The sequence below is a fragment of the Pleurodeles waltl genome, chromosome 1_2 (genome assembly GCF_031143425.1).
Source record: "Pleurodeles waltl isolate 20211129_DDA chromosome 1_2, aPleWal1.hap1.20221129, whole genome shotgun sequence".
Taxonomy (NCBI): domain Eukaryota; kingdom Metazoa; phylum Chordata; class Amphibia; order Caudata; family Salamandridae; genus Pleurodeles; species Pleurodeles waltl.
In genome coordinates, this window is record NC_090437.1 from 310,903,754 (window position 1) to 310,915,940 (window position 12,187).

Genomic DNA, 12,187 nt, shown 5'->3' on the forward strand with positions numbered 1-12,187 from the left:
TCAGGCGCACACGTTTATCCGTCTATTAAAAGACCTTCTCTGGTGTCTTGAAAAAGGGGTCTGCCAGTGATACCACCAGGAAGGAGTGCCGTTGTTGTTGTTGTTGTACCTGGTATAATCAGGATAAATTATGATGGTGTGTGATTGGTAAGAAAACGTATGCAAAAGTCTGGCATGTCTAAGAATAGGGTCCCTATCGTTGTATTTGAGGAGCTTTGCGATGGCTGGGGGATGGTCTGGCCCTGGGCACTGCACTAGTGCCGTGTGAGCCAGTTCAATAACAAAGCAGGATGAGAGGGTCTTCAGAGGCATGATGGAACAAAGCCATCGGTCCAGAAAAAGTTTCATCGAGGGGCCCCCACAGCCCTTCGAAAGTCCCACAAACCGTAGACTGTTTCGGCAGACCCTACTGTCAGCATCTTCCTCTCTCTCTGCTAGCTCCTTCGTCACAGCAGTGAGTTTGGTCACAGTCTGCTGCAGGGTGTCTACTGAATCCTGCATTCCAGACACCTGCCTCTCTGCTTCCATGATCCGCTTGACCGCCTTGTGGAGGTCTTGGCGAAGTAAATTAACATCCACTCCACTCCAGCCGCTCTGATATGTGCATCCAGCATGACACTTGATTGTGTGATTGCTGCTAGTAGGGCAGCATTAACCACTATTGTGTCCTCTTCTCAGCATGACCGTGCCCTGAGGGCTGACCGTAGCGAATGTGCATATTTATCAAAGGTGCTCTATTTGGCGCCTGGGGATGGCATTGTCTTTGACCATGTTTACAAGTACAATATAGAGAAGCACAGATAAGGCTCTGGGGTTTTCAACTCTGTCTCGCCAGTCCCCTACCGCAATCAGGCATGTGGGGCGGCACGAGCAGTTAGCACACTAGAGCTCACATCAAGCCGTAGCTGGACAGAGTCTCAGTGCAGGCCCCAACACACAGGCCATGGACTACAATAGTGTTGTGCAAAAAGGGCACTGACACAAGCTGCACTGTGGTACTCGCGAGACCCTAATACCTGTGGCAGGAGAATGTGATGAAGCTCAAGTGGTAGGAATGGTGCCAATCCAAAAGCGTAACAGTACAGGCCTCACTTGAACAGGGGCAACCTCAAACCAACCACCAATGCTCCTCCAGGGATGTGGTCTGCAATGGCAGGTCCTTCTCCCAAAGTGACGACAACCCCACTTCCTCAGCGACACCAGGGAGGGGGAGGTAGCATGCATCAGGAGGAGGAGTAGTGGTGAATGAAGGAACAGGGATAGGCCCTGTAGGCTCAGCCTCCAACCCCCATAAACTCCAGACTTTACTGCAATAGGTACCCAGGCTAGGGCCTGCAACCAGCCCTTTATGTATATGTATGTATCAAAAAACGGGTGTGCACTCACTCTCAACTGCTTGGTCCAAGGGTGTTGAGCGCAAACTGAGCCACCCACCTTGTGATCGTACCAGCCCCAGCAAGTCCTCCTCCACAACACTGGTGCCAGGCCTTAGTGTCTGTATTGTGGTCTCAGCCCCAGTTTCAGAATCTGTGGTGGTTCCCAAACCTCACTAACACTGTAGCCCTCATCCAACATTGGGGCGCGGGGCAAGGAGGCAGGGCAGTCTTCTTTGTATGCCAGTAGAGGAAAGCCGGATGCCGGTGTCACCCTGCCGGTGAGTGGAGCAGTGCTGCCGAAACTTATCCCTGGGTGTTGGCCAGCCAGGCCGCAAACAGCATGGTATAGACCCTTCAGAGAAGATTGCGTGACTGCTCTCAGCTGGACCTCCTCTTCAGGCCCCTACAAACAGAGGGCCAGTCTCAGGGCGCTGAGGGGTGCAGGCAGCATCCAAGAGGGGAGCCCAGGTGGGGCAGAGGCCACGAGCGGAATATCTACCAATCCGACCTCTTGTCGCCACTCGGCTCACATGACCCAGCCGCTTACCCAGTGGCCTTCAGTCTACGAGATGGGCAATGTTTTGGGTACAGCAACCCGGGGCAAGGGCCTAATCATTGGGCCAGTAGCAATTTTACTCAGATGCCGTTCAGGATCAGCATTGGATGTATGGCGATCACACGGAGCGATGTTATTGTGCATCTGCATGTTCTGTTTCCAAACCACACATCCCCTAAGTAAAACATTTGTACAAGAAAATATAGTTTAACGGATAAAATGAATGTCATAACATCTACTCCATAAGGCTGATGTTTCAAAAATCTTATCAAATTTGACAATCTATCCGGCCTATTCTTGGCATGTTTAGATATTTCTCTTTTCTTATTAAAATCACTGGTTGTAGAGCACAGGAAATCTATTAATTCCTCTATCATGAAAGTGCATATTTCAAAGAAATAGTTGGAACATTACTATTTAGCCATATTTGTGGCACATAAATTATATTCTCAGCTCGAAATCTGAAATCTAAGCTGCAATTATACAAGCACAGCCAGGGCTAGATGCCTAATAACAAATGGGTGCAAAGGCAGAACTTGTGATAGGCAATAATGCCAGACTTGCCCAATGTGGCAAAGAAGCACAGCTTTCTTGTCTCAGTGGGCAAAACAAACCAATGCCAGGCCTCCAGAAAATCGGGCTGTAGACCAAGAGATTTAAAAACTAGGTTTGTTTTGAAATGTGACTAGAGAGTACATCTCCTTATGCAACCAAACGTGAAAGTGCCGAACCGAGAAGACAAATAAATGAAACTTAACTAGATAAAAAGTAGCACTCAACAAAGTGTCTGAGTTAAGTAAAAGGCCAGACAGGAATTCTGAGTGAAAGGTCAAGTTAATCCCCCTGGGATGAGAGTGGACTGTTACAAGTGATATGTTTATCTAACTGGTAGAGATGTGGACCTTCTAAGGAGGGTCCTGCTTCCTCATTGCACAACCAGCCAAATAAGAGGTACTGACAGCACTCAAGCACTATGGTTTCAAATCAATAAGGACCTCAGCCCCACGTGTGTTGTGGGGTTTCCTGCATTTGCAAAGGCTATGCTGCTATTGAGCCTTTGTGACAGTGAACTGGACCAATGCCTTACCACTCACCTGTGTGACATCTTCAGTGGATCCACAGTCTGGGAAGTGCCAGGCAGCTAAACTTTTTCTCAAGCTAGGCCTACCCTTGCCATTATTAGTGGCTAAGTGGATCACCAAGTTTTGCTTTTTAAGAACAGGGCTATATATGTGACATAAACAAGGCTACTGCAATCGGCCATGGGTGATGCTAAAACTGTTTTCAAACTTTAGTCACTCAAGTGAAGGAAATGCAAAAACCAATAAACCATAGAGACGCAATGAGGTCTATGTTTAGTCTCCAAATGGACAACATTATACATTTATTAAGTCAGAGAAAGGAACATTGTAGTGGGAAAACAAGCATCAAAATAGTTATAATGTACTTAGCCACTCAGGCATTCTTCATGTGACAAATGGATTACAATGATGAAGTCACAAGCTATGTTCCTTTAGAAATAACTATACATCTGGTCCCTGAGTACCCATGGGTCTCCCTTGCTCATTATAAATAAGTAAAAACAGTATTGAGCATTACAGGCATCCAGACAATAGGGGATAGTTATTTCGAACTTAATCCACTTTATCTTTTGACTTTAACATTCAAATTAAATCAAATCACCCAAAGCACTAAATGGCATAACCCAAAGTGTTAAAAGCTAAAATTGAAGTTTTTTCAATCCTCAATGCATATTCATTGACCCCAAGTTCATCCAAACTTTCACCACGCATTGTGCCATAAAACTAGATGGTGTAGAAAAAAGAACCAAGTTCAGAGTTTGTGTTAAACCATAATAACATAAATGATTTTGTTTTAGATTATCAAATACTTAATTGCAGAAGAAGTAAAGAACACATTTTTGGAGGCCTAGTAATGAGCAGTATTTCATAAAATTGAAGGTAGGAGGCCTGCCAAAGTCCCTGAAATCCTTATCATAATGGAGGATTCTACTTGAAAAATCCAGTTAGTGAATGGTTAATTCCTTGGTGGACAGTTAACACATTTCAACCTCTGTAAACGATGAGTACATTTTATTCATAGAAGATCTTCATGAGGACTGACCAGATCATCATACTGGAGAATTTCCTAGTGGGAATGAAACTTAGTGGGGGTTAGTGCGGGTGGTTTTAGTCCAAGAATTTTTTTTAAAGGGTTTTTTTAAAAACAAAAAAAGTCCATTACTCCGAGGCGATCACGTAATGACATACCATAGTTCTTTTCCAGGCACCAATTATTTTGTTGGAATTAAATTGGACAGAAAAATATGAGGCTGGGTGTATCGCATTGTCGGGCACGAAACCTGGGCATCATCCTGGACACTGAACTCTCCATGAGATCCCAAATCAATACTGTCACATCCGCCTCCTTCAGCATCCTCTGCATGCTCGGAAAGATCTTCAAATGGCTCCCCCTGGACACCAGGAAAGCATTTACCCACACTTCGATCACAAGCTGGTTAGCCTACGGTATTCAAACACTGCCACAAGACTGTTTCTCAACCTACCCTCCCACATTACACTTCACCTCACCTCCTGGGGCTCCACTGGCTCCTCGTTCAGAAACACTGACAGTTCAAGATTCGCACCCTCGCCTTCAAAGCATTGCATCAGAATGGATCCTCCTACCTCAGCTTCCATCTGCACTTCCACCAGCTAAATTGGAACCTCTGATCTTTGTCACTATCATTCACACACATCCCCCGCATTTGCAAAAGTAGGTCAGAAGGACGCTCCTTCTCCTATCTAGCATCAAAGATCTGGAACTTCCTCCCCCAGGACATCAAAACAGCATCCATGCTCACAACATTCTGCAAGAAACTGAAGACCTGGCTCTTCAGTTGATGCATCTAACCTTCTGCACCTGTTTAGTGCCTAGAGAACCCTCACTGGTGATTAGTCTGCCGTCTACAAATCCTTTTTCATTGCATTACATTACAAGGTGATAACCTCATGTGATACACTATAGTTCGTTTATGAATCATTTTTAAGTGCGGATTTGTAGTGTGGTGGTGTTCTATGATTGATGCTATTGGTGAGGCTAAAAGGTTGGGAAGAGAGGTTTGAGTTGTCCTATTATTTACTACTGAGCTGGGTGATCCTCTATTGCTCATATTCGGACATTATGTAAAATTGAACTTTCATATTGCATACTGGTGCTCAAAGCTGCCATTAGTATCCTGGGCAATTTGGACTTCTCTATGGATGCCTGTACATGTGGTCCTCTTGCCTGTGGGTGAATGATCAGCAGTCTGTAAAGCAAAGAAACTGGTATGAGCTAGTGTATCTGTAGCAAGGACAGTTCTGCAGCATGTTGTCCTAGTAGTAGGGATCTATGTCTGTGTGTTCTATATGCGACTCAACTAATTGAGCACTTTGTGTGTGTTTTAAGGTGCTCATGGGAGTAAAATGCAACCATTGGTCCTCAGTCAGTGAATGTCATTGGTTAACCATGTTGGACAATTTTTACTACATGATTAAGTGGGCATAGTTTCTGGAATGGCGTGAGATGCCTGGAGATCAAGGACATGTTCTCCTTACACATTTTTGTTAGGAAAATAGGTTTAAACCTGTGATGAATAGCTCAAATGCTCAAGTATATAATTAAGTGTGGCTCCCAATGTTTTGCAACCTTTATTTCATATGCTTGTGTGAACAGATGTACAAAGCTTGTTCAAGCTTCATTACCACCAGGGAAGGCAATGCCATCAATTCTGGCTATGTTCCTGTAAGTGGGTTATACCCGTATACTTTATTGCATCACATTAGTGTCAGAAGTTGGTTGACAAATATCTAAAAGGGTTATCTGAAATTTTGAATGTAATCTTTAATTTGAAGGTGACAGTCCCAATTATCTCATTGTTCCTTGTTGCATGGGCCATGGATGTCTTGTTTTAGTGTTCTTATACAGGAGCAGAGGCAAGGAGAAATATCAAACTTGGGTTTCACTCATTTTGTTTAGGCCTTTTTGAACGTATGTTTGTGTATCTGTACAAGGCTGCGAAGTTTAGAATCGAGTCTTGGGTCAAGGATTGTAGTGTTTACTTAGTATGTGCCAGAGCAGAGAGTGACCCAATTAGTTGGTGAGGGCTTCCTACTAAGTTTCTACCAAGCCCGCAGGTGTATGATCGAATTGAACACAACGAAAAGTGTACGTTTTTAAAGTATCTGGAGCTCTTCAGATCTCTTATGCAGTGAAATATACAACTGATCCCAATAAATAGTAAAGTTAATTTCCATTTCTGTGTTTAGCAGACCATTGTATGAAAATGCTGAGTGGTTGATTTGTTTCCTACTTAAAAACCCAACTGTGCTACTGAGGACACGACTCAGACAGTGCAGGTAATAGTCATGGGGTGAGCTTTAAGAGGTGGTGTTCCAGGAGGGAGGAGCTTGCTGGGCTCAGAGATGGCTGCCAGCTAGGTGGGCTTCCTCTGCCCTTTACCAGTCCTTCACAATCATGGTGCATAAACAGTATAAATCTCAGCTGCTGCCACCAGACTGCAGTTAGTAAAACCTGGAGCGCTGTTAGTCCCAGCAAAAACAACCTTCTGGGGCCGCTGAGCAGGATTGTTAGATTGGTGGTACATTATTTCCTTCCCACTCTTTTGTGTTTTTAATCTTGACCAAGATCCTCGAAGCCCTAATTAAAATACATTTTTGTTGAGGTTCTTGAGCCACTTTTACCCTTCTTCACTCCTGCTCTTCCTTACAGTAGACTTACATTATCCCCACTGGGTTCTATCATGGCACACACTTTTCAAAATCTCTGGCAAACAGCCCCCTTGTGGGGCCCGTCAGTCTGACGAGGAGATAGCCCTATGATGAAGCATGTCAACTTGTGCCCTGTTTTCTCTGCTTAGGAACAGTGTACTTTTTTACAATTTTGGATACAGTTAAGGAGGTTGTACACTGGACCGGATTAATCTCCAGATCCCCCCTGGTTTGTTCAGACCAAGACCACTCCAGGGGAGGGGGCGCCTCAGTGGCGGCTCAAGCCATTACCGAGATAGCTTCCCACTGAGTTTGTTGGATATCTGGCATCACAGAAACCCCCACGGGGACAAGGTACACATCATTCCACTGTACATGATATCCACACCTGCATTGACTACTGGATATTGTCCAGGGTGTTGACCTTGCACGTACAGCTGTGCGAACCACTGCTGCATACATACTCTGACCATTAGCCAATCCTCGTGGAGCTAGTGCTGCAAAATCCACAGCCACCTGAATTCACCTTGCAAATCCCTCCATATTCTTTGTTGAACACTGTTTCGGTAGAAACTAGTGCAAGCAATTGACTAGTTCTTTGATACTAACGTATGCTCTGTCGATAAGTTTAAAGACCTCCCAGACTAGCGCAAGACGTCATATGAGGCGTTTCTTTATTCTGACCATTCTGGGGTCCTTAAGTCACTGTGAGGCTGACTGGCTCGTCTAGAAACAGTTTGTGGATCTGGAATGGCAGCACAGGGGCCTCCTGGGTGCCATTAAGGCCACAGTGGACGAATATCACGAAACAGCACAGAGACTGAGGGGGGACGCCCTGAGGTGACTCTGGTGGCACTGCTGCACCCCTGACATGAGGGTGACGCAATCCTAAAATTGCCGGATCAGCAGGGATAACCATTGTGCATGACTGAGCAGGTGTTGGGTCGTTTTTTGCAGATATTTCACTAATTTATATGTCACCTCTTACATATGATGATAACTCTACTACAGCGTATCTTACAGATATTGCAATGAAATGGCTCACTGGGGGACACAGGGAGCGCCTTATGGCTCTGCTGCATCTGGAGGAGATGCGTGCTGCGCTCATGCCATCCGGGAAGGCTCAGTGTACTGATGGGCTCATTGTGGCCTTTTATAAGGCCTACCAGGGCCAACCTATTCCCCACCTGGTCACTCTGTTTGAGCAGATGGTCAGGAGGCTTGTATTCCCCCTACAATGCGTGAGGCCCTCCTGGTCACCCTTCTGAAGCTGGGCAAACTGGCAGATAGTTGTTCCTCAATAATAAATAAATAAATGTGGATACTAAAATCTATGTGACGATACTGGTCAATGGACTGGCACAACTACTTCCAGTGGCAGTGGGCCCAGAGCAGGCTGTCTTTGTTCCGGGTCACCGTTTAACATTTAGCCTCAGAACACTGTTTAGTGTGTGTCAGCGTCTGGACCCTGACGTGCGCACCACAGCTGTATTTCTTGCCACAGAAAGTATTTAACTTGGTGGACTGGGACTTTGCAGTTCTGAGACCCATAGGTTGAGAGATGTACAGCGTTGTCGCCGCTCTTAAAGACATCACGATGGGCACCCGTCCAGGTTGCCCCCTATCTCCGTCGTTGTACACCCTGGTTTGCAGAGCCTTTGGCTTGTGTCCTTCAGGAATATCACGTGCATCGAGGTCTTCAATTCCCAAAGCACAATCTGATTATCTCCGCGTGTGCCGACAACACTTTGCTTTGTATATGCAATCCAGAGTATAATCTTGCTCTGGTACTATGGGAGGTGGTACTGTTTGGGTGACATTCTGGGGTCCGTATAAACTGGGATAGGTCAGTTATAGTCCCGCTCAGTCCTGCCACGATGCTGGTGCTGTCGGACTTCCCACTGCATTGGACAAAGGATTCAGTGCGTTATCTTGGGATACAGATACACAGGGACCAAACTGTAATGATGCTAGACAACTACGGTAGAGTGGTGCAGAAGCTTCCGGAAGCAGTGGATGGCTGGGTTAGATTGCCACTGCTGCTTGCTGGGTGCATAGCTATCAGGAAAATGATGGTGTTGCCTATATTTTTAATTCTGTTAATGAATATCCCGATGTTCCCACCCTGTGCGGTGTTTGCCAATCTCAAGGCCATTACTGTCTGTCTGGCATGGGCTGGGTCCCCGAGTGCACTGGAAGACCTTGATCCTATCCTATCCTATGACAATTTAGGGGGGGGGGGGGGATAATGCCTCAGATTTGGAAACATACCATAGGGGGCAGCACAGTGCACCTTGCAACAGACTCTATTTGGGAAGCCGGTGCGTCGTCTTGGCATCTTAGACTCCCTGATTGCAGCGATGTATTCCTCGGTCATGATTGTACTTACTGATGAGCCACTGACTTGGTGTGCCTAAGGTTCCCTATTGGACAAGAACGGGGAGCTACAAATGTGCTGAGGGAGCTGGATATACAGACTTCGTCAGCACAGTGTACTACACTCCGGTCTGCCTGTGTAGATACGGAGTGCTCAGCAGTGCAGGCTGCCCGCGCTGCAATGAAGAGGAGGAATTTGTGCATCTGGCCTGGTTCTGTCTCTGGGTGCAGAAGCTTTGGCGAGCCGTGCTCAGGGAGCTGGAGGCAATCACTGGTGAATTCCTGGAGCCAGAGCCTTTACTGGCGATGGTGGATGATGGTAGAGAGGTGCAGGACACTATTAGACGACTGGTGGCCTCTAGCTTTCTGCTTGCGATACGCAGGATAGTGATGTGCTGGGCCCGCAGCCCGCTCCCGACCCTGAGGGAATGACACAAGGATATGGCCTACTGTAAAACACAATCAGACCTACCGGGAATTGTTTTCGATTAGGATCCATCCAAGGGAATTCTGGGGACCCTATCAGACTTATTTGTCCAGGGCCAAGGCGGAACACCAGCTGAGGAGGATGCTGAAGGTATCACTGATGGGTTGACGATCCACAGTGGGCTTGACTCGATAGGCTCCAAAGATGGCGGTAGCATGTGCACCTATATTTGCAGTTGTGATTCATTACTGTACAGACTATTTCCTCTCTGTGCCTAGACAGACAAGTACTGTTGCGACCATGACCAATGTGATGTGGCATCTTTCTAGAAAACTATCATATGTTGGAGTCCAGCCAAGCTGATTAAAAGCGACATTTCCCATTTCCTTTTACCTTCCTATTACCCACTGTCGATGCAATCTGTATATTTATACTCCCCGCCAAGCCAATGTACTGTATGCAATATTAAGATGTATGTTTGACGTAAAATTTAAATCGTTTTTTTAAAAAGAGGTGTTCTAGGACACACAGAATAGAGGCTGCTTGTGGCAATGACAGGGATATAGTTCGGCCTATAAATTGTGTTGAATAGTAAATATCGGTCTGTGTTGGAGGGTCTGAATTTTATACAAGCTGCTATGGGCCTGGTAGCCACTGTTCCCTCGATTTGCTGACTGTTAACCACTGAACAACTCTATTCGCAAAAAAGTGAAGCCATTGCAGTATGTTTCTGCCATCACTTCCTTGTATCTGTCTCTTTAAATGTCCTTTCATTGTTATCACAAATAGAAGCCTGTAGCGACAACACGCCTGCCCCATAGTTAAAAAAAAGTGGATCCCGCAGCCACAACAATAAAGCTTCACTTGGTTATTGGCTGGGTGTGGACAGTCTAGCTGGCTACTTGTCAAGGCACCACTGCAGTAGTTTAGCAGGTGGAACCAGTCTGAATGGAGGAGCATGTGAGATACAATTGTAGAAGCAGCCCTTCCTTTGCCCACTAGCTGAAAAGGTAAATGCCTTGTAGCTGTGAACCAGCCCATTCTCATGAACGGAGGAAGATCGCACAACAGGAGCTCAGACACCATATCCCCTCTGAATGAATGGGGATATCTGCCAGGCTTGCAAAAGGGTTGTTACCGAGAGCAGTCAAAAATAAGGGTGGTAGTACTCAGTTCACCAGGTTGAGTAGAACATCAGGGTGGTGTGTAGGCAAACACCTATGAATAGTTGGGCTGGGGGAATTAAGGTAGCAAAATACCTCTTGTGGGTCTGTCGTTTAGAGCTCTTAGGTCCTGGATTCTCCTTCAGAAGCTGCTCTTCAGTACCTACCTGCTCATCTCTCCCGCCAAAGGACAGTTCTGTGGAAGAACCTTCAAGTACGGTCTACGCACCCGGGCTGGGCGTGCTGCTGTCAGACTGCGCTTTACCTTATTGGATGTTTATGTTTTATCTGTTTGGGGGGAATTATATGTCTGATAACATGTACTAATGCTGGCAATAGCCGAGAGTCCCTGCCGTACAGAGGTTGCTCGTCCCAGTGACACCAGGTATGGCCGCGCAGGCCCAATAACCTGTTTTCCTGGACTTAAGCAGTTTATTCGAAACGGATACCGAGGCTTTGGCCTCGGGGAGGAAGGATAAGATGAGACGCCCCTCCCCCGAGCTAACAATGAGAGAAAGGAAAGAAATGCGAGTTGCTCGATAGGGAACCCAGACTAATAATTTTACGGTTATGTTGGGTTTTCATTGCAAGGAGGTGGGAAGAAGAAGAAAAAGAGAGAGAATGTTTTGTTTTTAATCTTGCCTTTTAATTATGTTAGTGTTTATGTACAGCACCATAAAATATATTTGACGAATGCTTAATCGGTTGCCTTTAGGTTGAACATGCATTCTCTGAACAGTAAATAATCATAAAGCAGGCAGAATCAACCCGCAAGCCGAGTTCCCTACACAACACTGAATCCATACAATACAGCTGCGCTTTGTGTGTTCAGGTTTGAAATGATTGTGCGTGTTCTGACTTGTACACTGTCCACATTCCTTGAACGTAAGAATTAACCGTACAAATGTTCCACATCACCAGCCGCACCTTGAAACGACGTCTAACTTCTTGGTTTAACTTTAGAGCGAAATAAAATATTAACACACGTTAGTCATTGGATTTATGTCGTCTTTGAGTTCCAAAACCCCTGAAACAGCTTGCCAGATTTGCCCAAAGTATGGAGCATTTCAGTAAAAGTGACATTTGTAGTATATTTCATAAAAGCTGCCTATTGCTTGAACAAAAATCACCTTTTAAATTCGGGTTAAGGCGAGTGCGAGGTTTAAATGTTAACTGTGGTAAATGCACGGAAGCACTGCTATTATTTCACTTTAATTATTTTACTTTAATTATTTTCAAATGTCCCAGGAAAATAAAGAACTTTTAAAACTGCAAACGGTGATGGAGATGTTTATATGAGTAGATGGGAAAGTATTCTTTAAACCCCCGCAAAAGTAGCTGGGGAAGTGTGAATATCTTCTGAAGATATAATCTAAAATTGCATGAGTGAACTTGGCTGCAAAGTGCTTTTTAGTGTGACTATTAATGACTTTGGGCCTCATTTAGAGTAGTGCATTACGCCCTTTTAATTTAGAGGACGGGATATCAGACACGTTTGTGACAGAGTATACCATCCA

The 12,187-nt window shown here is 45.4% G+C and overlaps 1 protein-coding gene across 4 annotated transcripts in view; it reads left to right on the forward strand.

Moving 5' to 3' along the window:
- The window catches only part of PTBP3 (polypyrimidine tract binding protein 3), a 467,207-nt gene that overhangs the window by 402,282 nt on the left and 52,738 nt on the right, over positions 1-12,187 (forward strand). The gene's annotated exons all lie outside the window — the stretch shown is intronic.